This window comes from Citrus sinensis, chromosome 5 (assembly GCF_022201045.2).
Source record: "Citrus sinensis cultivar Valencia sweet orange chromosome 5, DVS_A1.0, whole genome shotgun sequence".
Classification (NCBI taxonomy): Eukaryota; Viridiplantae; Streptophyta; class Magnoliopsida; order Sapindales; family Rutaceae; genus Citrus; species Citrus sinensis.
This window is the reverse complement of record NC_068560.1, coordinates 6,342,341-6,356,716: the sequence shown is the minus strand read 5'-3', so window position 1 is coordinate 6,356,716 and position 14,376 is coordinate 6,342,341. Positions and strand designations below refer to the sequence as shown.

Sequence of the window (14,376 nt, the reverse complement as noted above, 5' to 3'; positions counted from 1 at the left end):
CACGTATCGGTGCGATCAAAATATTGAGTAGGTTCCGTAGCATTGCTGGATCGAACAATATGTCCTAACGAGACTGAAAAGCCAATCGAAATGGAAATTTAAAACTTTCAATCAAGTAAATTATGGAGAATACGAGGAAGAGGTGAAAGACATGCGAGGTGTCCAGAATCGGCGTCCTCGTACGTATCCCATCATAATTAATTCAGGGTGGGATGAGGATCCTTGATCCCCGCTTGACTAATAGGTTTTTTTTCCCCCTCTTGAGAAATTAAGTTTGAAGACTACTTAATTTGGTGGATTAAATAGTCTCATTCGCTAAACGAGGGCTTTCTTCTTGGGTAGACCGTAGGTAATACAACAGCTTTGTTGCCGAGTCCTTGAGTTGTCCACGGTTGGATGGATGATGAAATAACAAGAATAAATCACTGTAATTTTTTTTTCCCTCATTTTAATTTAATATTTTATTTCTATGAATGTTTGACTTGTTGCAGAAGTGCAGGGTTGAGCAATTACCAATATTACGGAGACTCTAATTTCTAGAGAAATATAAATGTTATGTAAACAAATGCAAAGAAAATGACACAATAATTTATGTGGTTCGGCGTAATCCCTATATCCACGGACAAAGACCGGAAGATAATTTGACTAATAATGGAATTTTACGAAAGTGGAAAAAAACTCTCAATACCCACAATCTCAATACACCTAATTGAATCCTCCTGACACTCAAGTAAAAGCTTTCTCAAAACTCTCAAATTGCTTCACTTGCAATTTCTCTCAAAATTGGGATGATTCAAGCTCTAACCTCTCCTCTCTATTTATAACCAAACGTATAACACTGTTTAAATTGTGTTACTGTTTAAACTACATTATTGTTCAAACTATTACTATTCAAACCGTTACTGTTCAAACCGTGTTACTATTCGCCGTGTGCAAACCGTGTTACTGTTCACTGTTGACCACCTGCACTTATGCTTGCTTAAGCAGCTGATACGGCAAAGAAACAAAAGATAATTAAATTATGTAAATTTAAACGATTGTTAAATTTATTTTTGTACTTTTAAAAAGATAGAGGGGTAGCTGAGTTCAAATTAAAATTTTAGCTCCTTACCTCTCCTATAATCGAACTCGAATAGCCAACCAAATCATATTAATTGAAAAACACTCGGTCAAAATATCTACTTATGTGATTTAAATTGATAGAAAAAGAATTCAAATAAGAATAAATTAAGCTTTTTTTTTGGGTTAATTTAGGTAACGGCAATCCAATTCCCAGGCTACTCATTTGCGGGGATTCGAATCTCACATCTCCAGAACAACAATGCTGAAACTCGTCTTTTTATTAATGCATTCGTTGATTCTGTGGAATTTGGTAAGGAAATTATTGCATCAGCTTCATATTTATTCCAGGATGAAACGCTTACAAGTTAATTTATCATATGAAGATATTGAAAGCCAAATTATAAGACGTTTTGACAATTTCGTGGACTAATATGATGGTTTATTTTGCATATTATACAATGACTTTTAAGTTGATTATTTTTTTTTATTACATGAGACTATTGCTCAGATTACAACTCATTACATGAGACTATAATTGATATTTACAAATCAGACTATTACTAAGACCAACTTACATCAATGTTAATGGAGCTCTGCCCAGATTTTAACCCTCACAAATATTCAAGGGATGTCTACTCCTCACTCATGGGTAAGGGAGAAGACTGCCTTCACTCAATTAATTGAGGAAAGAAATACCCCCACAATGCTTTTGTTGGGGTTCGAACTACTGTCCTCCAAGTTGGAGGGCAGCAGCCCTGGCCACTCAGGCTGAGCCGAGTGGTTCTTTTAAGTTGATTATTGGTACAAGACTCGTGGGATGAGAAAGTACGGTAAGCTGTCGAATGATGACTCGTGGGATGAGAAAGTACGGTAAGCTGTCGAATGATCAAGTGTACACATCCAGAAGAAATAGTTGAAGAAATATGTGATCGTCAAATGGATCGCTATTTAGTATTGGACCTTTCTTCAGTATTCCTAGACATTATGGATTGTGGAAGAATGGCGCATTTATTTAAAAATCTATATATGTTGAATTCATACATAAGAAATTAGGGATCTCTAAATTACCGATCCGGATGATGTTTTTATTTACAAAGAGAGTCTAATGACAATATAATGAGAGGATAAAGAGCCTCTTGGGTGTAGCTCAACCAGCCATGAATATTTATTGCAATTACAATAACTTAAGTTTGAGTAATAAGTTCTAATAGTCCCGAATACATTAAATACATGCATTAAGCTACGAAGACTTCTTATTCCATAACAACGAAAGCACTTTTTCACTCTTTCATATACTAGGGGATTTCACTTGGAAAAGAAAATGTTCCATACTAATGGATTCGGGTCCATAACCATGGGTTCCAATGCACGAGATCTTGTAGCACTTACCAATGAGGCCCTATCGATTAGTATTACACAGAAGAAATCAATTATAGACATTAATACAAGTAGATTTGGGATCAAGGATTAGTGTGTAGTGGGTGAAATTTCTATCCCTATCCAATTTTTTTTTTCAAATAAAGGAATATTAAAAAGAGAGAAGATAAATTATCCTAATTTTTCCAATTTTCATGGCATATCTTAGATTTAAGTTCTACATGCATTGCCTGGTAAAATGGTTTACGCTCTACATGCCTGGGAAATTACAAGTGGGTGATTGATGTTATTTCCAAATGGATTGCCAATTTATGATCAAAGCTTTGTTAGAGCCAGCACAAAAGTCAACAATTAATGAATCCAATTCCCTCTTTATGACACTAACTAATTAACTTATTCATGTTGTGGTCTCCCCTCTCTTTCAAATCATTTATGTTCTGATGATATAACGATTGAAATTTTGTCAAGCTTACCAGTCAAGTCTCTTATGCGGCTCAGGTGCATAAATTTTGGCATGATGAGTTGATTGCATCAGCTTTGTGTTTATCCCAAGATGAAAAATTCACAAATTCGTCATATGAAATTCTTTAGCGAATCACCAATATTTTAAAATTAAAAATTTTTAACTTTATTTATATGCTGCAATGAGAGAAAAAAAGATGCTGAAAGCAAGCAGATAAAAGATGACAGAGAACCTGTTTGTAAGGGTTAGATACATACAAGGTGCCCTTATCAGAAGGGTGAAGGAAACATTTTTATATGCTTCAGTCTTCGTACTCAGTCTCCTCATCATCATCTTCATTATTTTCCCCGTACCTAAATCCATCCTCAACATTGTCACGATCTTCCTCAGTTTCTTCACTATCTTCTTCCTCGTAAACTTCTTCTTTAGGAGTCCATTGTTGCTTTCTCACTACATTCAAGGTGGCAGGAGATGGAGTTGAGCTTTTGCGTTGCGTTACTTTTGCAGGAGGCATCTTCAAGTTTGGCTTCGCCCGGCTTTGTTTTTGACTTTTACCATTAACACGTTTTCCAGCATAGGCATCTTGGTCACTGCCTTCATCCATCTCATTATTAGCATTAGTTGTGGCATTCTCGGCATTTTCATCAGACATATGGCCAGGATGCTCCCGCTTCAGATGGAGTTTAAGCTTGTATTCATGGATATATGCCTTTTCACACCCTTCATAAGGACATGCATAAGGACGTTCAGATGATGCAGAACCATAAACCCCAGCAGGTGGCTTGGGAGTTTTTGTTATCCTCTCGGGAGGAGTAGCGTATCTGGGCACCTCCACTGCAGCATTCTGAGAAATCAAATCTCGAAACTAAGAATCAGATATGATATACGAGTTTTGAGAGAAAAAATATATACAGACGATCTTTGCTTCATGGCAATCAATTTCTGAAATTCATGTTGGCAGAATGGTATTTTGATGTCCTATGTATATCAAATAAAATTAAAAAAATAAAAAGAACATAATTATGATAACCATTCTAGATCTACAGTGAAGTCAACCAGCGACACATGGGATGATCTTAAGAGTTTTAAGAAAAATAGCAGATGGTTTCTGTACTACATCTTTCAGTGATAATAATAACCATTTGTACTATGACCATACTAAAGGTGAAATGAATACAATTCCACTAGAACACAAACATTCATATGTTGCCATTGTTAACAGACTTGAAGGATATCTTTAGAAAAGAAATAAGTAAAATTCCTTTTGACAGATGACTAATATAATCTGAGATGAAACCGAAGTCATGTTGCTTTACACGTCATAAACTATATAAGATATGTTCTATGAAAGGAATTAACTTAAAATGCAACAAAAAAAGCAGGAAAAATATCTAAAATAGCAAAGAAAAATACTAAAAAGGCGTTGGTACTGCAAAATAGTAACAGCAAGGAAATAGCACCAACCTTTTCGTGGTGAGATGCAATATGATTCTTTAACTTGTACTCATGAGCATATCTCTTTCCACAATCTGGGTATGGGCAGATGTGATAATTTTCTTGTGAATGTGTTTTCATGTGTGATCTCAGGTTGAAGTCCAAAGAGAACGCCTGCATATTTCATATTTGTAATTAGGAACACCACAAATGCTGGGTACAAGTACAAGTGCGTGTACATACAGAAATGTACAATAAAGTAACATCTTAAGCCAAAACGGCAACCTCAAGGTAAGATTAGCACTATGCCCTTTACAAGATGATGAAAAAACATGAGTCTCTCATATTTGATCCATCCAAGTTACAATACAACCAACCCTGATATTAAGTACCGAACATTCATTCTCAATAATAATGGGAGAGGTCTTCACAGAGAGTCGGTCCAAATAAAACAAGGTTATAGGGGGATTCCAAATACACTAATACCCCTAAGTGGCTTTTGCATAGTGGCAATTCTCAAGACTGAACTCCATGATCCTCCACGTGCCAGCCTGAGACTTCAACATCATTGGGTCCCCCTGGATTGGATACATGACACTTAATATTGTATGGCAATCAAAGCGTCTCACAGAATCTTGCTTACTAAAACCCATGATGTCCTCAGCAATCACAGGGTACAACAAACTGTACTTCTCTTTTCAAAATATTATTAAACATCCAAGGTATTAATATTATTTACCAAATGACCTAAAATTTTAAAATTGTGGGCAAGGGACCATAAGACAATGGAATCAATCATCAAATAGAAATGTTTCAGGCAGAAAACAAATGTATAATATTTCTCATATCTTATGATAATGTCAGCAATAAGAAAAAAGAAAAAGATAAGGTAGCCTCGGCAAAGTTTTGACAAAATGCTTTAGGATGGATAGATTCTTCACCTTACCACAGCCTTCATGAGGACATACGTAATCTCTTTCTCCAGTATGAATAAGAAAGTGTCTTTTAACTTCGAACTATCCAAAAATTTCTGCATCAAAAAGTACAAAATTACTTCAAAAACCATTTTTTATATGCCTGAAAGAACGACATCAATTAAAAAAAAAATTCAAGAAAAAGAGAAATAAAAAAAGTGATGAGGCTTAGCCTTTAACATAACATAAATATACCAAGAAAACAATTTGAGGATTGTTTACAAAAGACTGTACATGAACAAGGCTGGACCACCTTCAGTCCCAAACCAGACTGACAGATCTTATTTAACCAGAGGGTTTGAACTAGCCGCACAAAAAGACCCACCAAAAGAAAAAATGTTTGGTGATAGCACCTGATTCTCAATAGTACCTTTGCTTCCCCACTCAAATCATCGATGCAAATTGCTTTCATACACATGAAGTTCCCCAAATTTTTACAACTCAGAAACACTCCCGGCCTCGGCCACAAACCCAAATTCCTCACTTTGTTTAATCCAACATCCCACAATTTTTAGAGAGGCCATGTTGGATAGTATGTCCAAGATCAGACACAACAGCTTGTCTCTACGCATACATATAATAGTTTCCTTTTCTTTTTTAAACTATTATCATATTTTAAACCTCAAGAAGTATGATGAATCTCATGATTTTAAGCAGTCTAAAGAAATCATGAATGAAATATTAAAAACTACATTAAATGCGTCATGTCTTACCTTTCCACATCCTTCATAGTGACACTGATATTGTCTCTCTCCATGAATGTGAGCATGCTTTCTCAAAGAGGCAGCATCGATAAATGTCTTCCCACAGCCTTCATAGCTGCATAGAAATAGAACTTCAGTGGTAGGTTCTGGCTCCGGCTCTGGTGCCTCTGGCTCTTTTGCCTTCTCCTTTAAGGCCTTCAACGTTTTCTCTGAACACAAACGGACGGAGGACATAAAATGTTGGGAATAAATGAACATGAGAATTCCTTAAAAGTAAATTTTGACACAAAGCCATCTAAAGATTTCTCCTCTTACAAAACTCTGACATGGCTCCCCTGAATCTAATGGAAACTATGGAAATTTAAATGCCAAAGCTTCCATTATTGAATCAAAAGCAAGTTGAAAGACCATTAGCACATCAGATGTAGTGCACTACTCACAGAAAGAAACAAAAATGCAAATGAGAATCTACAACCGACAAAATAGTGTGAAAGCTTAACAACAGATAACAGAAAGAACTGATAACCACTAGCTAGCAAGATATACTCATCAAATACAGCATGCTACCTTAAAACAATGTTGCTCATAGAGTTACATGGTATTCACACAAAAGCAGCAAAGCAAAAATATGGAAAACCCTACAATCATTTAAACTTCCAAATAAAATGAAAAAATACACTTTATTTATTTTTTAAAAAAAAACTAATGTTCTAATGGCATGTTTAAAAGGACAAATTGTATCATCTTCTCCATTCATAATCTTGAATATTAATCTCATCCAATTCACAACAAACTGATCCTCAAAGATATCGAATTCCTTAAGCACCCAAAAAAATGAAAATAACAAAAGAAATCCCAATTCCACCTCTTTGGACTAGAATAGCCTATGGAGACTTTGTGACCATAGCCCAATAAGTTCTAATTGCAACAAAATTTGCAAACATACAAAATTCTCAGAATTTCCCATTCAAAGCAAAGAAGAAGAAGCATTTAAATTAGGTACTCTAAATGCTGTTCAACTTAGTTTCCATTTGTTTCTTCAACTTAGTTTTCATTTATTTCTTCACCACACACTAACTTATTTAACTTTCATACAAGTTGAATCAAACAACAGTTATTAACAAATAACAACATATAAAAAAACCAAAAAAATTTAAAATTTAAATTTAAATTCAACCAAAATGTTTTTTGTTAGCATAAGAATGTATAAAAATCACTTAGCATTTACCCACCTCAAAATCTGGCACTTCCCACCAGTAGCCGCAATATCTTGGGGCACCCTTCAAGGAAAATAATAATAATAAATAAATAAGAAAATAAGAAAATTGCTTCGCATTGAAAAAATAAAAATTGAAACTTGAATTAAAAAATAGGAAACTTGAAAGAATTAAGAAAAGGGAATTGGCTAATTTGGCCAAAATTACCATTCTCTGAACCATTTAACAGCCGGAGTCTTGGATTTGACAATTGGTCGTCTTTCGAAGTAACTGTGAGTGAAATGAGTCTCCATTTGTTCTTTATTTGCATAAATTATTGGCTTGATTTGTTGATTGTTTTATTGAATTGAAACAAAGTAGCCGTTTCGAAGAAAGAGTGAGATTGGGGGAACAAAGCTGTTGAACCTTTGAAGTGCAATTCGGTTTGTGGGCGTGTTGATGGAACGACGTCGGTTCGGTGTGATGGAATTGGACCGGACGGTTCAAGGGATTTTTCCATTTCGGGTTTCTCCAAACCGCTAACAAAACGGTTAGAAATTTAATTCCATAATTATTGAAAAGAAGTTAAAAAAAAAATTATTAAGAAATAAAAATTTTGTTAAATTAGTTTTCAACTTGGAGCCTAGCAATATAACAAGAGAAAGAAATAAAATAAATAAGAGATATAATAATTTATAGAGAATTTTATTTAATTTTAAGCATATGTAAAATACGAAGATGAGTAATTCTTCTACAATTACATTATCATAAAAATGAAGTAAACAAATAGCTATGGATATGTCATCAATCATTTTTCAATTAAGGTATTGTTTACTTTCTGGAGTGGGAGTGTGGAGTGTGGGTTCCTCCCACTCCAGTGTTTACTTACATTAAAAAAGGGGAGTGGGAGTGAGAATCCGTGGGTCCCACCCAATTTTAGAGTGGGGAGTGGGATTCCCACTCCCATGGTGGGAGGTGGGAGTGGGAATCCACTCCCCCCTCTTCCCATTTTATCCTTATAAAAATAAATAAATAAATAATATTTAATAAAATAAATAATATCATATTTAATAAAATAAAATAATATCATATTTAATAAAATAAATAATATCATATTTAATAAAATAAATAATATCATATTTATTAAAAATAATAATTATATCATATTTATTTTATTAAATTTAATAAAATAAAAATAAATAAATATTATATTTAAATTAATAATATTAAACATTAATTTTAATAAATATTAATTATTTATTTAATTAATAATAACAAATCTTTTATTCTAAAAAAATATTAATTTTGTACTATATTATCAATAATAATATTTCATTTGTGTTGCTATTATTAATAATTTTTATTCACATAATTTAAATTAAAATTAATAAAACATTATGATTTACATATTTAAGAATATTAGTAATTATTATTAATTTATAAATATAATAAAATATTTATTTTATTTTCCAAATATATTTTTTATTAATTTTTTAATTACAAATTATAATTTTGTACATAAGGATAAAATTGTAATTTAAAACAATTTACTCCCAATCCAAGACAAAGTAAACAAATAATTAGGATTCTGATTGACAATCCATACTTTTATTTAGCCTAAGTAAACACCCTACTCCCACTCCCACTCCACACTCCTAATCCAAGGATTCCCACTCCTCAGGATTCTCACTCCAATCTAAAAAGTAAACGCAGCAAAAAAAAGAGTAGTATTACACATCATAAATTTTTATCTCAAAAAAATATCACAAATAATTTGGCAACTTAGATCATGTTAATAATTTTTTTTCCTAAAATTAACTTTCTTAAGAAATTATGTATATCATATTTTGATGGGACTATTTCAAATAACCCACCAATTTCCTTTTAACATCCTTTTCTTAGTTTTTTTTTTTTGCCAAAATATTTTTTAAATGAAATTATCTAATCAACCTTTATTTTCGGTTTCCAATTCATCATATTCTCACCACTCAACATATTTTCTTTCAATGTTCTCTTGCAAGCGACTAGGGGCGGCAATTTGGACCAAGATTTGTTTATTCGATTCAATTTGAAGCGAATTAAACGCGTTTGGGTTTGAAAATTTTGATTCGTTTATAAATTGGTGAATTCAGTTCGATTCGTTAATTAAACGAATTGAATTCAGGTTTGAAGACATTGATTCGTTTATTCGTTTAGTATTCATTTAATAAATGGGTTATAAACTAACCGAATACAATTTATTCGTTTAATTAAATTACTTATTTATTCTTAAATATTTATAAAAAAAATTTAAAATTTGAAGGTTAATCTAGTAATTATAAATAATAATAACACAATATATAAATAAGATGAAAACTTTTATGGTTTGGATTATTTATTTAACTTTTGTAAACAAATTCATATTCAATTCGATTAGTTATGGATTCATTTATTATTAGGATAAATTAATAATAAATGAATTTGAATTTGATTCAATTCTTTTATTAATCTATTAAATGAATTAAACTAAATAATCGTTTAATAAACGAATCTAATTCGAATCCTGAGATTTTAATTCGTTTAATAAACAAATCAAATCCGAATCCACAAAATTTTGACCCAATTCGTTTAAAATTCGATTCGATTCGATTTTTCATTTTGCCACCCCTACAAGCGAATGTTAATGCTTGTGTCTCATAAATGGGCAAATCCAGATCCACATATTCTACATAGGCCATCACAAATTGAAAGTTTCAAGTGTTTTCACCATAAAAAATTATTTTTGCCTTGATATCTTTTTTTTAATTTTTTTTACTTCGATATCTTTGAAATGAAAAAGTAATATATAATTGGATTTACTAAAAACCTTGGAACAAACTGAAGATGTAATTATGATTTACTAAAAAAGATTAAGAATCAATGTCCAACATTGAGTGAAAGTGAAAATTTAGTTTGTAGGATCTGACAATTTTGAGGGAGAAAATGCAACCTTAAATTAGAGAATGACATAATTGAGTTAATTTTAAGATTTTAAAATTTTAAAATATTGCTTATAAATACATGTTTTTAAATGAAATAGTGCAGAAGAAATTCAAATAGCTCAAGTGTGCCCCACCCATCAATCTAATTCCCATTTGATTATGACTAAATGCAAGATTAATGAGTTAATGTTGTTCATTTGTAATTGAAGAACATTATAGATAGAAGGCAATCATTGATTTCTGTTTCATATGATATTATGTAGTTTTCTTTTTTTAATTTAAGAAATCAATAAATTTGAATATGAAAATCTATTAAATGGTTATTTGGGTTTAGTACTTACCAGTTAACTAATTAAAATAGCATATTTTATATAATTTTAATAAAAAATTATACATAATCGTAATTACAACTTTAATTGTAATCAATAGTCACAGTTGTAATTGGAATTCTTATTATAGTTACCTTAAAATTGAGTAACATATCTATTAGATGATAAATATGTAATTTATAAATTATGAAATTCATGATCTATTAGATGAGTGACCCATAGTAGTTGGGACTCAAAATTAGAACTTAAAGGTTGTGATCACTCATATTTTTTTATTCTTTTTTTTTACAATTACAATTGTAAGGATTATTATTCAAGCAACTATTGAAAAACAAACAATCTCTTACTTTTAATAAAATCGTTTGGAATTCAACATTAAAGATGAGGTGTTGTTTGTCAAGAAAATAAACAGACATCATGTCTTTGTCTTATATATGAAATATATGACATGTCGGTTACATTTTAAAAAATAAACCACATGTCAGCTAGCATATGCACCGGCACATATTATTTACACATGTCAGTTATGTGAAAGTATCGGAAGACATGTCATCTACTTCTTTCTCTTAGGTACAACTAGTTGTTTGTCTACAAAACATTAAACAATTGTTTTATCTAAAGCCTATGAGCCGGTTAAGATATTATTATTGTTATTGTTGTTGTTATTACTATTTTTTTTAATCATTGTTATTGTTACTGTTATAATAGATATAATACTGAGGATAATAATTAACTAAAGACATTTTGGTAATTAACTTGCAACGATTCATTCTGATCCTTGACAAAGTAGACATACCAATGATGAGGATACAGCCTATTCCAACTCTAATTCTAAAAGTTAAATAAAAAACTTATTTTAATTCTGATTCTCAATTGATAAACGCACATGGACGACTTATTGTCTCGAAACTAAACTTTTACAACAATTATTTTCTCAAAATAACGTTGATTGCTAAATGCTAAGTAGGGGTGGATATTTGTCAATCAACTACAAGTAAATTCAGTTCATGTTCTGAATGAGAAAAATAAACATAAATATACTGATCGCAAAATACATCCAATAAATCAAAGGAAGAAAGATAATGTGAGTGGAGCACGATGAAAGTTTAAAGATCCTCCTCTTCAATGATGCCGAACAACCCTCCTTACTCTTGATCTTCTTCTTGCCTTTGTAATTGTTTTTGAATGCTTATTCCACTCTGCCATTCTTTGTGGTGAATGCCTCCTTTATATACTTGCAAATTAGGTTTTTCGAACCAACACCCATGCGCGTGCCTATGTTTAAATTAGGAAACATGCAGCTTGTAATTTAATTGCAGACCCGCGCCTATATTTTCTCCCGCGTTTCTCCCAGATTGCTGCAGCATTGGTTGCTCTAACATCCGCCACGGCACTTCTGTCATTTCCGATTGTGCTTTCCTTCTTTTATGGTCATCTTCTTTCCTCCTCTTTCTCATCTAATGTCTTCGCATCCTTTTATGAATTTAAAACCTACAAATTAAAACCTGTTTTTAGCACAAATTACTATGATTCACGCAAAACTTGTTAAGACTCAACTAAAATGAATATTTATGCAAAAATTCGCCAAAATGTAATTAAAATACATTATTTGCTTTCTAAATGGCCTTTATTCAAGTCTAGAATAGATGTAATAATTCTCATTTCCTAGAGTTATCAACAATGACACGGTTTGACCACGCGATTTGAATAGTGACACGGTTTGAACAGTGATGCAGTTTGGTTGAAAATAATCTTGTGTATATGCATGTACCGTATGCATAATTTTTGGTCCACTAACATTCTGCCACGTCACCGATAAACAGTACATAAGAATTTTAGTCCAACAGGATCGTGACACCTCATCAGTCAATGCCACATCATCGATCCGTCTATGTGAGCAGTGTCGTGAACAGTATCGTACATGTGAACAATGCCATTTTTCCTTTTATGCTGCTCTTTAGGTTTTCGACTATCCTAAGTTCAAAAGTAATGTCTGTTTTGCCGTCTGATCTCTCGTTCATTGTGAAATGACCATGATGCCCCTAAAATACATAAAATACTTAATTAAAATAAGACACACATAATTAAATCACAAGAAGCGTAAATACATAAAAGTAAGGATGTTAGTAAGACTTGAAATGTAAAATGACGATTTTCTCCTTTATAAATATATATTTTCTAAGACTCAACAATTATCACTTACTTGGGGGCAATATGGCGAAATCTGATTTCTCACTTGTTCATCACTCACCTTTGATTGATACCATGAACAAACTAATTTTGGTGTGGTGAGAATCGCTTCTCTGCCATTCCATCCTGTACATATATATAAAAGATTACATCTATACTGTTCTCCATAAATCAAGCTAGACTTCCTACAATCAATCAACCTTCCTAAACTAACTTATTTACATACCAAGAATAGAAAAGAGAATATTACAAGAATATTATGCCAGCTAAATACAAGATTGACTCCAATTACAACTACAATCCTAACAGTTTTAAATCTAATCCCATAATAAATGACTTGAAGTTGGTTTTGGTTCACGACTAAAGGCATGAGAACAAAAAAAAAAGTATAGTAAGGTGTCAAATGGTCAAGAGTACACATTGAGAATGAGTAGTTGGAGGTAAATATTTGGATCGTTATTTTTTAATTAAATGGAGAATTTGGCAAGTACGCGTACTTGACGACAGTTTGTTATTGGTTGGTAATCTCACATTCTCGAGACCAAACAGTGATTCTATCATTTCACGTGGATGATGAGGTGTTTCAAGAAATACAAAATACAAATACCTCCACGAGTAAATGATTACACCGAGCTTTGTTTCTATAAAGACTCTTTGTCAATTGTAATTCCAGATACACATAATTGTTTTGAGGGATGGGTGATGAATGACATTAAGTATTGGGCAAAACATTTAACCTTCGGACTTTTCTGCAATACTCCCACATATCATGGATTATGTAAGAATGATGTGCTTTCTTTAGAATATAGGTTTAATCATGGTCGCCTTATTCTACGTGGCCTTCTTTTATATGAACATAGTAAGAAAGAGATTAGGGATCTCCAAATCATAGAACCAAAACACGTTTTCATCTCCAAAAATTAATAGACAATTGGAGGAAAACACTGAATGATAAATTGACCTAAATTTCATAATTCCACCGAATTTTTTTTTTTTTTTTTTTTTTTGGTTCATCATGATTGAGAGTACGTAGTGGAAAATGTACGTGGATGATTGGTAATACCAAGGCCTTAGGCAAACTGTAAATTAGGAGATTGGGGGTGAAATTTTAGTAATCACGGTCCATTTCATGTGCACTAGTTCGAAAAGTACTCGATAAAAAATAAAAAAAAAACTGTTTAATAATCAGCAACATTTATAACATATTATATAATTCATGCATAAAGAACAACTCGGGTGAAAGATTCATTCAGCGAATGCAAGAATATTGATTCCACCGAACCTCCTGCTAACAAGAGAATTTGATCACACGGTGTAAAATTGCACCTGCAAATTTGATTAATCAAATCAATTATATTTGACAAATTGAAAATATTGATTAATTAAACCTATTTTTATATGCCCCAAGAGGACATTGTGGCATGGAGTCGAGCCCTATGGGAGGGATCATCGAAACAATCGAGACAATCACACGTGCCAAATCCCAACTTGCACACGTGCCAGCTAATCAGGGTTTAACAGAGAAGCCACGTACTTTCAACGGCCAAACCGAAAAATGCTGGCTCATTATAAAGCAAACGGGGTCGGAGGGTCCCCCAACATCACATAAGAAGTATCGACGACACACAAAAACGCAGCGCATAAAACACACGCACTTTTGATTTTCGAGCACTCGCTCTCTCTCTCT

General features: G+C 32.3%; 1 pseudogene; it reads right to left on the bottom strand.

Moving 5' to 3' along the window:
- Nucleotides 1–3,050: 3,050 nt before the first annotated feature.
- LOC102608508 (zinc finger transcription factor YY1-like) lies at nt 3,051–7,629 on the bottom strand (annotated as a pseudogene).
- Nucleotides 7,630–14,376: the final 6,747 nt, after the last annotated feature.